The sequence below is a fragment of the Blastomyces gilchristii genome (assembly GCF_000003855.2).
Source record: "Blastomyces gilchristii SLH14081 genomic scaffold supercont1.1, whole genome shotgun sequence".
NCBI classification, from domain to species: Eukaryota; Fungi; Ascomycota; class Eurotiomycetes; order Onygenales; family Ajellomycetaceae; genus Blastomyces; species Blastomyces gilchristii.
The window spans coordinates 3,480,618-3,494,074 of NW_003101682.1; positions in this window are offsets into that span (position 1 = coordinate 3,480,618).

Consider the following 13,457-nt stretch of genomic DNA (forward strand, 5'->3'; position numbering starts at 1 on the left):
TCAGATAACTTCTGCTGTTATTCATTCAGTTCTATATCTTCTTCTTCTTTCATTTCTTTCATCTCTGCTCTCTCTGTCTTGGCTTCTGATTCTGCAGGTTCTGCACTCTTCTTTAATTTTTCTACATGTACATGTACACATTTCTATATTAGTATTTCAGTCAATCTTGTAATAAATGATATTAATGTTGTATGCAGAGTGATAGAGAAATCAGAGATATGTACAGTGTTATTATAAGAGCAGCTTACAGCTCTTGAATTTCTTTCAGATCTTGAGTTTTAAGATTTCCTTTGTTTTTGATGTTTTTCAGATAACATGGCATTGAAAATAGATTAAACATGTGACATATGAAAATGAATGAAATATGTATGATAACATTTGTCTTTTTACAGCTGACTCTTACAGTTGATAATCAATTCATTATTTCTTCTCTTTTCTTACACTTTTTCTTTGTCTGCTAGTCACTACTCTTACACAATCTCTATATAATACAGTGTTCAGTGACTAGGTTTGACAGCTTTTATCTCTTATAATTCTGTCTCATGTATCATACTGTCTCTCTTCACTCACTTAGATCACTATAGTGAACAGTCTATTAAAACTAATCTCATCTGATCTCTGAGTGTTCTCAGAAGTTAAGATGACTTGATTTCACACATCTGCAGATGTTTCAGATAATTCATCCTCTGTTATCTCAGTAATTGAACTGATGTAAACAGTTAAATTTAACTCTGAATCTCTTTTTCTTCTATAATTTGATTCATGTGCAAGTCTGCTGCTTTGAGATCACTCTCTTCTATGTTATATCTACTGTCTGTGATATATTATCATACAACTGACTACAGTCTTATCACTTATTGAAGTGTGATATTCATCTGATTTCTTCATTACTTCTTATTCTTTTCTTATAATTATGAAAAGATCAGAATAAGTGAGATTATCTGATTCATAAGTGTTTATGATTTCTCTTACTTCATAAGACTTTTTAATTCTAAGTCTCTTCTTTTTCAATACTGATAATAATGCTGTGAATAATCATAATCTACTCAGATCTTGCATCTTTGTCTTTATAAAATATAAATTATTTATTAAGTTGTATAAGACTCATCTCTCTGATTCTTTCAATGTGTATGTTCTCAGAGAATATGATTTAAGTATTTTATAGAGCTCAAACTATCTAGATTGAAACTTCTCAGAATTCTCATTGTGTATGAGAACTCATGTTCTCATCTTGAGACTCAATTTCTTAACTAGTGAGTCTTGTATTCTTTTTGATTGAATTGCTCAATTCAGAAGTAACTTATTAGCTTTTATGTGTGTGTGACTAATCTCTTTCAATCTTGATTCTGTGTCTGCAACTGCTGTGTCTGTAACTATTGTATCTACAACTATTGTTTCTGCTGTGTCTGTAACTGATGTATCTGCAACTGCTGTTTCCTCTCTCATCTTTTCTGAAGCATTCTTCAAGATGCGCGGATGCAATTCATACAACAGGTAGAATGATGAATACTTAGAGACTACATGCTGTTGAATTCACATGATCAATAGTGACTGCCTGAGATATTCATCTCATAGTCTCATAGACTTGCTCACTAGATATTTCATCAGCATGTTACTCAAGATTTCATTTAAGTGTTTCACTTTCCTGTTTATCTGTAAATAATATGATGTTGTTCTACAATATCTTGTCTGTAACTGACTCATGAAATGCCTTATCACTTCTTCTATAAGATTCACATCATTATCAGTTAGAATCTTATACAGCATTTCATAGTTGACATAGATCTCATTATATAGAAACTTTATCATCATCTTCTCTGTCACTTCTGAAACTGCTTTTATGACTCGTCAGTCAGTAGCATAGTCAATAGCAGTGATTATTCAATGATTTTCATTTGATGTTTGTAATAATATATCTATGAGATTCATCTCTCATCATTTGAATGATTGTATTGTATATTTCATCTGATGTTGCACTTTCTCATATTCTAGTCCTTTTCTAGATTCTTTCATAACCTGGCAATTCAGGCACTTGTAAGTGTATCTCTGAATGTTCTCAGCCATGCTTGGCCAGTACACTCTTGATTTGAGTATACTCATGAGTTCAGAACTTTCTAAGTGACTGAATTCCTTGTGCATGTAAGTCATCAAGTTGCATCTAAATGAATATTCTAGATAGAGAGCTTCTGCATATTCTAGATTACAGTAAATCATAACATTGTTTTTCAATTTTCTCAGCTTGAAGTTTGAAAGCATCTCTTCTACTACTTTCATAAGACACTTATCATTCAATATCTTACTGTTCTTCAAGTGAGAGATTATTATATTCACTCATTCTGATTTCTTACATTCTCTCAGTGCATTTAATGCAAACTTCTGTTGTATCTGATTCACAGAACTCTCACTCATGAAATCAGATCTGCAACTGATTGCATCAGATACTACAGCATCTGATTTCTTTCAGTATTTAATATTAAGATTATACACTTGAAACTCCAAGATTCAATATACTAAGTATTTAAAAGATTTCATCATTGATTATAGATAGATGAGACTTTTATAATCTGTAATCACTGTTGTTATATATCTGTTGTTAATATATCTATCTCACAACATCAGCACATGCTTGATTGCTAGTAATTTCTTTTCATACACTGAGTAATTGAGCTCAGCATCTGATAGTTTTCTATCATTATATGTTACTGAGTGTAGCTTGTCATTCTTACTCATCTTTAGAAGAGTATCTCTGATAGCTCATTCAGATATGTCTGTCTTAATATAGAAAGATTTATCATGATCTGATTGAATAAGCACTGAGAACATTGTTATACATTCTCTCAGTGTGAGAAAAGCCTTCTCACACACAGCATTTCAGATGATTGAATAAAACTTCTTCTTTCACAGATTTGCATCTATTTCTCTTAAGAGATCTGAGAGTGATGCAGATATTCATGTAAAATCCTTAATAAATCTGCAGTAATATGAGATCAATTTAAGAAACTATCATACATGATGTATGTTTCTCAGTCACAGTCAATTCAGTATGACATTCAATTTCTCTGAGATGAGGTGTATACAGTTACTACTTACTACATATTCTATGAACTTCAACTCTTTTATTTCAAACACACACTTTGTTGATTTGATATAGAGCTTATACTCTGTCAGAGTTATAAGCACTTTATTAAGATGCTTTAGATGTTTATTGTATGAGTTTGAAAAGACTAGAATATCATCAAGATATATGAGACATGAGATTTCATTCTATTTATAAAGAATTGTATTCATCATTGTTTGAAAGATGATGAGCACATTTGTCAGACTGAATAACATTATCAGAAATTTGAACTTTCTTCATTATATATTAAATACAGTTCACGGTACTGACAGTTCATCTACACAGATCTGCCAGTATTCTGAGAGAAGATTGATCTTTGATAGATATTAAGTGTTTTCAACTGTATCTAACTGTTATTGAATCTGTGACTAGACTGACCGTGTGACCGTGTCTGAGATCAGAATCAGAATATTTGATAATCTCATTATCAATTCAACTAATCTCATTACACTGTTTTAACATTAGATAGTAGTCTCATACTGTTTCACTGAGACTTACTGTCTACTCTTATCACATTTTTCAAATGAGATCATGATTTTCACTTCTCAATTTAAATTATTTTTATTGCTTTAAATGACTTTAAATCTCATTTGAGTGTTATCAAAAAGTGTTACTTTTTAAAAAATTAAAAATAGTCTAAAAAAAACCTTAAAATGTCTAAAAATAGTCACTTTATGTCAAGAATGAGACTAAATGAGATCAAATGAGACCACTTTCTTATTTTTTCTAAGTCATGGTTCTATTTTAAGATCTGATATATAGTCACTTTGCATGTTTTTTTAATGATTAGTCTCAGCGGGATTCACGTCAAGAAATGTATGAAACCAGATCAAATGAGACCAAATGTGAAATTCATGATCTCAGCGGCCAGTCTATCTGTGACAGTGAATATTCATTCTTGATCATAAGCTTGTTAAGTGCTTGATAATTGATACACATCTGTCACTTCTCACCTGTCTTTTTCATGAATAGAACTAAAAACCTCTATGTGCTTGATGAGAATTATATAAGATCATGTTCTAGAAGGTCTGTGATCTGACACTTCTGTTATTCAAGATGTGTTTGTGACAGAGAGTATACATTCTGATTGACTGGTTTTGCATTTTCTGTGTCAATCTCATGTATGAATTCTTGTTTCAGCAGCAATTCTGATGAAATATCTGTTCAAAAGATGTTTTCATGCTTCTTCAGAAGCTTCTTTATATGCTTATTCTTCTATATATTCTTTATCTTGATTTTCTCTGGTTTCAGATTTTGTATGACATACAGAATACTTTCAGATAAGGTCTTATAAATTATTCTCTTTGCTTATTAATGTGTAAGCAGATTTAACCCTTCTATATCAGAGATGTGAAATGTTCTTCTCATATCAGTTGATAGAATTGTATGAACTGTTTTCTTCTTATCAGTTAACTGCATATAACATGTACATCATTGAATCTGCAGATTAAATCTTTGAAATCAATTGAGTCTGAGAATAAGATTATATTTCATGTTCTGCAGCTCTTACACTTAAATATAGCATGATTATTCTCTGAAGTGCAAGAAAACTCTTACTCTTACAGATGATATTAAATATCAGTTATCAGACAATCTTATGCATTGAGAATTCTTCACTCAGTGAATCTCTTTCAGTCTTCAGATTATATAATTACTAATATATTATGTAAACACTTCTGTATCTGCTAATACTTTTACAGTCATCTCTTGATTCTTACTCAAGTGCTCTTTATACATTAATATTTCAGGTCTCAAAACATTGAGATGAGTATTCACTTCATTCTCACTCACACTTCAGTCAGAAGCCTGCTTTCTCTTAATATTTACAGAATTCAGAGAATCATCTAATGCAGACATCTCTTTCACTTTGAAGATCTTTCATAGAATATCAGTGAGTGTCTCTGAGCTCACTGATTCTGCTAGTTCTTTAACTTCTTTATTTCTCTTGACTGTACACACTGTGTGCAATTCTTTACATCATGATTCTGGTATTCACAGTTGAAGCAAGCTCAATACTCACAACATCAAGGTTTTCACTCAGAAAATCCCTTTTTCAGAGGATTCAGTGCTTTAGTAATGATATTCAGATCTAGATTCATTGCATTCAGATGTGTAACTTATATTATAAAGATCTGATTATCTGTTCTCTATTGAGACATACTCAATTGCAGTATTTTCTGTCACAGTTGACTCACTTATTTCTGTATAATAAGAATATTGTATGCTTTCTTCACTGTGTCTGACTGTGAGATTAAGCATTTTCATTTCACTCTCAACTCAGATGTAAGATCATGAATGAAGATCTGTAAACAGAAAGATGTTAAAAGCTCTTCATTCAATGTGAGATAGTGTAAGCTGAAGTATATAAAGTATAATATAAGATCACTCACTTATCTACACCTAGTGAAGTGTTCATAACACTTATCTTATATATTCACTTTCTCAAAGTTGTGTAAGATTCATTTGGAAAACTCATTTCATGTTCATGAGAATGAAAATTTATTCTGAGTCTGTGAGATTTATCTTTTTATCAGTTATTTACAATGACTTCACTTTTCTGTGTAGAAATATAACAGATCTTAAAACTTGTTAAAATTCTGTTAACTATCTGTCTGTGAGTTCATATTCAATCTGATAATATGATTATATCTGACTTAGCTAGCTGATTGTAGCATCATTTTTTCAGTTGTTATTAAAGCTTAATGACTTCAGCAGATCTCTCAGCTTGATATATTTCATACTCAGATTCTCATTCTGTGCAGCAGTCTCAAATGATATATACACTTCTGAAGAGATTGTGAACAATTGTGATGAGATCTTCAGATTCAGTGTAGTTATGTTTCTATGTAAATATTTGATCTCTCACTGCAGGTCTAAGACCTTGTTTTCTCTATTCTTATTGATGATGATGATTGCATCAGTGAATCTCTTCATAGTGAATACTTGATTCACAGTGAATATCAATTGTTGTTTAACTTCTGTCTCAGCCTGTCACTGTGTATACAAGACCTTGATCTTATTTAGAATTCTCATACATGTACAGAGCTTTGATTTCAGTTCAGTGATCTTGACTGCTTTTTCTACTACTTTAAGTAAACTCTTTTAAGTAAACTCTCTGAGAGATTCTGCATATCTTTCAGTTCAGATAGTAGAGAAGAATGTTGTTCATATTAACTAGAGAAGATGTTTATTTTAGTAATTTCTCATTAATTGTATAATGTCTATTGTTATATCATTATATGATTTCTGATTTCTGTTTTCTATTATCATTATATAACTTCAGTGATAATCATCCCTCTTTTATTCTTCTGAGTAGAGAGCAGTCTTCTTTGAATCTGGTTCACTGCTCTCATCTCTTTTCTCACATCTTATTCATTCGCATACATGATATTTGCCTGAGCATGGAGTTTTTCTTCAACAAGAAGAGCAGTATCAATCAGATGCTCTTTCATTCATCACTTCTTTATACACTATCTTTTGAGATGTTTTAGAATCACACTGGTATGATAACTACAAATTACTTTATAGATGAAATTATCACATTCTGGAGAAGTCTGCACTTCTCACCAGTTTTTAGACATGCTATCAGATGTGATTCAAAGGTTGCTTGAGTCAGTGTATGATTACAGACGTACGCCGGCTTCTTATATACTGTACACTAAATTAATTGGTGGCCGCTATGGCTTCTTTACATTCGTAAGCAAGTTCAGAAGCGGCCATGTTATTATCCGACGGTTGTACATTCTTCTGAATCACAATTTCACATAATCTCTCAACTGTTCATTGATATATTAATCTTGATTAATTAGTGAACTGATAATATCTTCATCTACACTTAGTTTCATGATCATTTTCAATCTTCATGATGAGTAGAGAGTGAGATCAGAAGTGTTAAAATATACAAAGACATCTAAGTGTTTCTTCAGTGTTAATATTATATTCATATTTGATTCTGTCAGTGTTGAAATTATCTGTGCAGAGATTTCTAGTTGAGATAATTATTGAATTTTCTTATATTAATATTGTTGAGTTGTATACATATCAGCTATCTGTTACTGTTGTAATTTAAACATTGCTCAGAGTCACTGTAATATTATATCTATGCTCATATTCAAGAGTTCTCTCATATTATTATTAGACATGATTATATTTATTGTCAGATGTATGATATCTATGAAATTAGAAGAAGTGTAGTTATATAAATATCTCATACATCTGTAATATCAGAACTCTCAGGTCTTTCACTGATATTCTCTTTATAAGATCTTACTCTCTTTGTAAGATCTTGTTATAAGATCAGAGTAACTGATGAGTAAGCTTCTATCTGAGAACTCAGTGTTCACTTAACTATTTGACTGTTTCTTTATTTCTTACACATTGTTACATGTTCAGATATCTCAGTGAGTAATCATTTCTAATAAGAAGACAATGAATGTTTTTCTAGTGTAAGAGGCCTACACTGAATAGATTGGTATAATATATAGGTCTTATATAACAAGGAGAAAAATGTTAGAGAAGAAAAGAAAGAGAAAGTGTGAGAATCAGTGATTGAAGTGAATATTTATACATGTACACAGTGGTGTATGTGATGAAACTTTGAGACAGAAGAATAGAGGTTTTTGTACATAGTGAAGCTTCAGAGCGGAAGAATAGAAATTTCATAGATTTTCAGCTGAGAATCAGCGACTGAGAATCGGAGTGATAGAAATCTGTGAAGTGTAATGAAATAGTCTATATAATTGATCGGGCGCAGCCCGCCACAGTTTCTAAGATGAATTCTTTTATTCAGCTTTATCAGTTCATATAAGAGATACTACAAAGCAGCTCTGCTGTGTATATCAGTTTGAACCCTGTTGTACAGCTGAAGACAGGCAATGATCATTATTATAAGAATCTATCTACTGTCTCAGAGATTGCAGTTGTTATACAGAACACTTCTAGTAGTGTTAATTATTCTTATATCATTCTTCTAACACTATAACAACCTGATGCTGACTTGAGCCTCACATGTATTAACTCTTACAGTTCATTATATCTTTCACTGCATTATATTCTACTTTTTCCTTCAGAAGATCACAGCTGGTATATTGATATAAATATACTTACATACCTCTCATCTGCCTGCAACAGCTCTGATGATGATGATGTTAATAATGCTATTGAGAATGAAGATGAGTATGATAACTGTAGCCTGACTCTGTGTATATAATATGTATATAATCTTTTTTAATAAGATGATGTTGATGCTTGTCTTTTCCAGGCTGAATGTCTATTTCAGCAGTATTTAATTAATGTCTATATGAATATTGATAAACAGTAGCTGAATTGAGTCTGCACTCATCAATCAAAAATTCATGCAGATCAATATAGTGATCTGTATAATACTATACAGGCAGATGATATGAACTGTGAGTTGCTTGATCATCATGTGATATTACCTGCTTCTCATACAGACAGTGAATATTTTATGCATAAACTGTTTAAGAATTCTATGATAATTATCTTCAACTACAGATACTCAATTCTTTTCATTACATTCACAGCTAATCCTGAATGAAAGAAGACTATCTGTGAGTTACTCTCTGATCAGACTGCAGCAGATTACTCAGATTTGATTGTATATATTTTTACAATGAAGATTTTTCATTTTCTTAATATTCTCAAATTCAGACAGCTGTTCAGGCTGATGTTGACCAGGGTATGAATAATTAAATATTAAAAACATGAACTGTCTTATATACATCTGTTGATCTGGCTAGAGAACTCTGAGCAGTTTTTACAGTCTGAGACAATTGATGAGATTATATCTACAGAGCTGTTAAGCACTGCTGAGAATACAGACAGATTGAGTGAATTAATCTGTAAATTTATAATTCATGATTCATGTAATACTGGCAGGGTGAGCCTCTGTCATAAGAATGACAGATGTATGAAACATTTTTTCAAAGCTTTTCAGAGTATTACAGCTGTTGAAGAGAATGGCTATTCTCTGTATAGATAGCAGCATAATTCATCTATCTTCTTTAAATGTACTGTTAATAACAGTGAGATTGTAATTGACAACTGATGAGTTGTTTCATACAATCTCTATCTCATTTATACATATAAAGCTCATATAAATCTTGAGATCTGCATCTTCATTGAAGTCATTAAATATATTAATAAATATGTCTACAAGGGTCTGAATCACACTATTCTTCATATTGTTGACTTCAATGATGAGATTGATATTTGACTGCACAAATGTTATATCAGCTCAACTGAGGCTGTATAATGTATATTTGCATTCTGTATACATCAGAAGTTTTCATTTATTAAGATATTATCTATTCATCTATCAGATCATCAGATGATTTACTTCTCTGAATCTTAATATGAAGATTATAAATGTATAGCTGATTGTTTGATAAATATCATATCTAAGTTCATAGCATTCTTTATCTACAACTGTTTGCATCTGAATGCTCAGTATCTCTATCAAGAATTTCTCTGTCATTTTGTTTCAGATAAATGTAACTGAAGGTGAAAGAGCTGTGTGAAGAGAAGATCAGTTGATTATCTGTCTCATCTCAGTTCATATAATAGTGAGATGTTCTTTTTACAGCTGCTTCTTATTAATATATATGATTCTTCAAGCTTTGAGACTCTGTAAACAGTGTATGATGTTTGCTACTCTACATTTTATACAGTATGTCAGACACTTGATCTTCTGTCTGATAATAATGAGTGAATCATTACATTTAAATCTACTGTTATATTTACAACTGCTTATCACATGCAGTCAGTATTCATCACTGTATTAATTCATGAAAATATTGCAGATTCATCTGCTCTCTGAGCATATTTTCATCATACTCTCTGTGATGATCTTTCACATTAACTGTGTCAGATGAATTCAGACTGTATTAACAATGCTTCTTCAGAAGATTTATATTATAACTATAATCTGTTTCTTATTCAGCAGCTTCTGCATGAGTTTAACAAGACTTTTACAGACTTCAATCTGCCTGTATACAGCTCTGTATAAGATAATCTTATTGAAAATCAGCTACTTTTTGAGAAGCAGAACTACAATCTTATAGAGAAAATCATCACTGCAGACATTCTGTAGATACAGTTGAATGACAATCAATCTTATGCATATGATTCAATTCTGACTGTAATAGAATTACAGTTATCTCACTATTTTATATAGAATTCAGATAATACTGATAAAACATTTCTTTACAGAGCTCTCTATAGCTGTCTACATGCAGGTGAAAAAACAGTTCTTTGTATAACTTTCTCTGATATTGCAGCTGTTCTTTTATCACATGATAGAATAGCTCACTTACATTTTATCATTCTGATTAAATTGAATGCAGATTCTGTGTTAAAGATAACTGTTTACAGTGAACTGAGCTGTCTACTGCAGACTGTGAATTTGATTATTTAAGATAAGATTCTCATACAGTATCACTACTATATGAAGATTATTAATCATCTTCTTCAAGATTTACATTTATCAGATGAGCTTTTTAATGATATCTCTGTTATATTTAATAATGATTTTGCACAGACTCTGTCTGTTATATTGTATGATAGCTGTGCTACAGTTATTACAGCTTATCTGCAGTGTTCATATATATAACAGCAGTTAACTGTACTGCACTTGATAAGGAATATGAGACTCACTGTAAATGATAACAATGTGATATTTATGAATTGACTTGATCAAATATTATATAATTCAGACTGTATTGACTGTATTAATCTTTCATCATATATTCATCAGACTGCTAACATTAGTATGCTGTGTGAGAGAGTGTTTTCTACAGCTGAATTTAGAACTGCAGCAGTCTGTTCTGATTACTTTAAAAGCTGTATTATTCTCACTGTATTAAATCAGAATGTGTTCTACATTAATGAACAGATTATAATAGTTATGTCAGAGAACATTCATACATTTTATACTGCAGACATAGCTTATACAGATGATCTGACTCTGAGCTGTGAGAAGTTCTTTTATAAATATCTGACTATCATTAACTATTGAGTTCTATTATTATCTGTATTGAGATTGAAAGTGAGTACTTCTATCATACTTCTGTGTAATCTTCAGCTGTCTGAAGAGCTCTGCAATGACATAAGAATAATTATATAGTGAATAACAACTCATTTACTTAAGATGAAAATTATATTCAGTATATATAAGGGTTCAGTTCATATACTGCTGCAGATCAATCTATATACTTGATCTGTTGAAATTTCATTTAATATAACTTACTATCAGTTTTCAGTCTGTTCATACTTTGTAATAACAATTAATAAGTCTCAGAAGCAGTCTCTTTCTACTGTTGATATTGATCTCAGAAACTCTATATTCTTATATAGTCAGCTGTATATTATACTTTCTTAAACTACAGATATCAGTCAGTTGACTGTTCTACTGAATAAGAATGATGAGAGATATATATTAAATAAGATATATTCAGAGATTCTACAGTTTCTTAATTAATTCTTCTGCTACTACTGTTTTTTCTTCATTATCTACAGAATGTTATTTTCAGATATTAAAATAGAGATTTTTGAACATGTAAAAAACTGTCATTTCAAATTGACACTAACTATTAAAAAAAAGAAAAAAGTAATAATGCCTTATCAGGCTTATACATCACATTATCTTCTATTTTTCAAATTTTTTAATCAGGGCTGTAATCCCTGTAAAGATGCTCTGTTGACTGAGTTAAGCTATCTGTAATAGACTCACAGTCTTACTCTGCTCTCTATACAAACACTTTATCTCTTTCTCTATCTTATAAAGCTGATGCATCTTGACTCACAGCTGTAATAACTCTAACTTTATAATCTCACTATCACTTATGTCATCATTCTTCTCTTCATTCTTCAGAGCTATAAATATTATCTATTTCTTTTTAACTGAACTGAACATCTCAGCTGCCTGACTCAGCTTTATACTGATAGTCTGCTTTTTCTTCTTTCTCTTCTTCTTCTCATTCTTCTCTGTAGCAGTTGTATTGACAGAGACAGCAGTCTGCTGATTCTCTGTTATTTACATATCAGTATATATATTTTGTATATATATTTTACTAATGAATTTACATGCTGTAGAGATAATTCATTACTTATCAGACTGCAAGCTGCAGTATTTACTTAGTAAATTATAGTGATAATTTACACAGGTCTTCTTCAACATGCTGAAGATTATAATACACTTAATAAATAGATTATAGCTCTTCTCACATGAGCTGTATAGTAGAGTGACTTTGAAGTCACAGCTGTGAATAAGTACTGATTCTATATTTATTACTCTTTTTAACTGAGGCTCAAAATTCTTCTCACACAGTACTATATCTCTCTTATATTTCATCTCTTACAGCTATATAATAATCTCACTACTGTTTCTAGTAATCTGTTCTATCAGCAGCTGTAGTCTATGTTCAGATGTTCATACATTGACAGGCTGCTGATATGGCTGCTGAGAGGCGGGCACAGGCGGGTTGATGAGCTGCTGAGACTGCTAAGAACAGGGTGAGAATGAGTTGATGAACAGTGCAGGCTGCTGAGTCTCTAGAGCTTGCTGAGCTTGCTCTGCACTATTATTAGTCATAATTTCATCATTTCTGAGCTGTTTTCTTTTTGATTTTTTGATAGTTCTCTACTTATGTTCAGTCATTTTGTCTGCTTTGATATTTTGAAGATTGATAGATGTAAATTGTAATATTTCAAATACTTACTATTTAATTATAATTACTATATTCTCTACATGAGTTGTCTGATATTTAATTATATCTTATTTAGAGCTTCTACATTTACTCTACAACACTTCTACAGTGTTATTCATCTTTTTCATCTATGTGATTGTTCTCTATTAACATATTAACAGCTGTGAATTACATGGAATTCATCTATACAAGTCATGTGCAGTTGTTTATATCTCATTACATTCACCTGAGGGATTAAACGGCGTGTTTTTCAAGCTGAATAAGTGAGCGCAAGCAAGCGATTGAGACTTGTATATAGAGAGAGAGAGATAATATATCTTCTTCTGTGACATAGTCAGAGAAATTGACTTTAATAACTGTCTCATAATCAGAATTAAATACTATTAGTAGAGAGATATTAATGAATAACTTCTTTATCTATGTAAATGTGACTTTGATATCTACTAATCATTGAAATACTAAGTTCTTCTTAATAAGTTCTGTGAGTGATCTAGTAATATCTGAGAAATTCTGTATAAATCACTGATAGAAGTTAGTGAATTCAATGAAGCTTTATACATCTTTTACAGTCCTACAGAATCTTTCATTCAAGAATAACAGAGATCTTCTCAGAA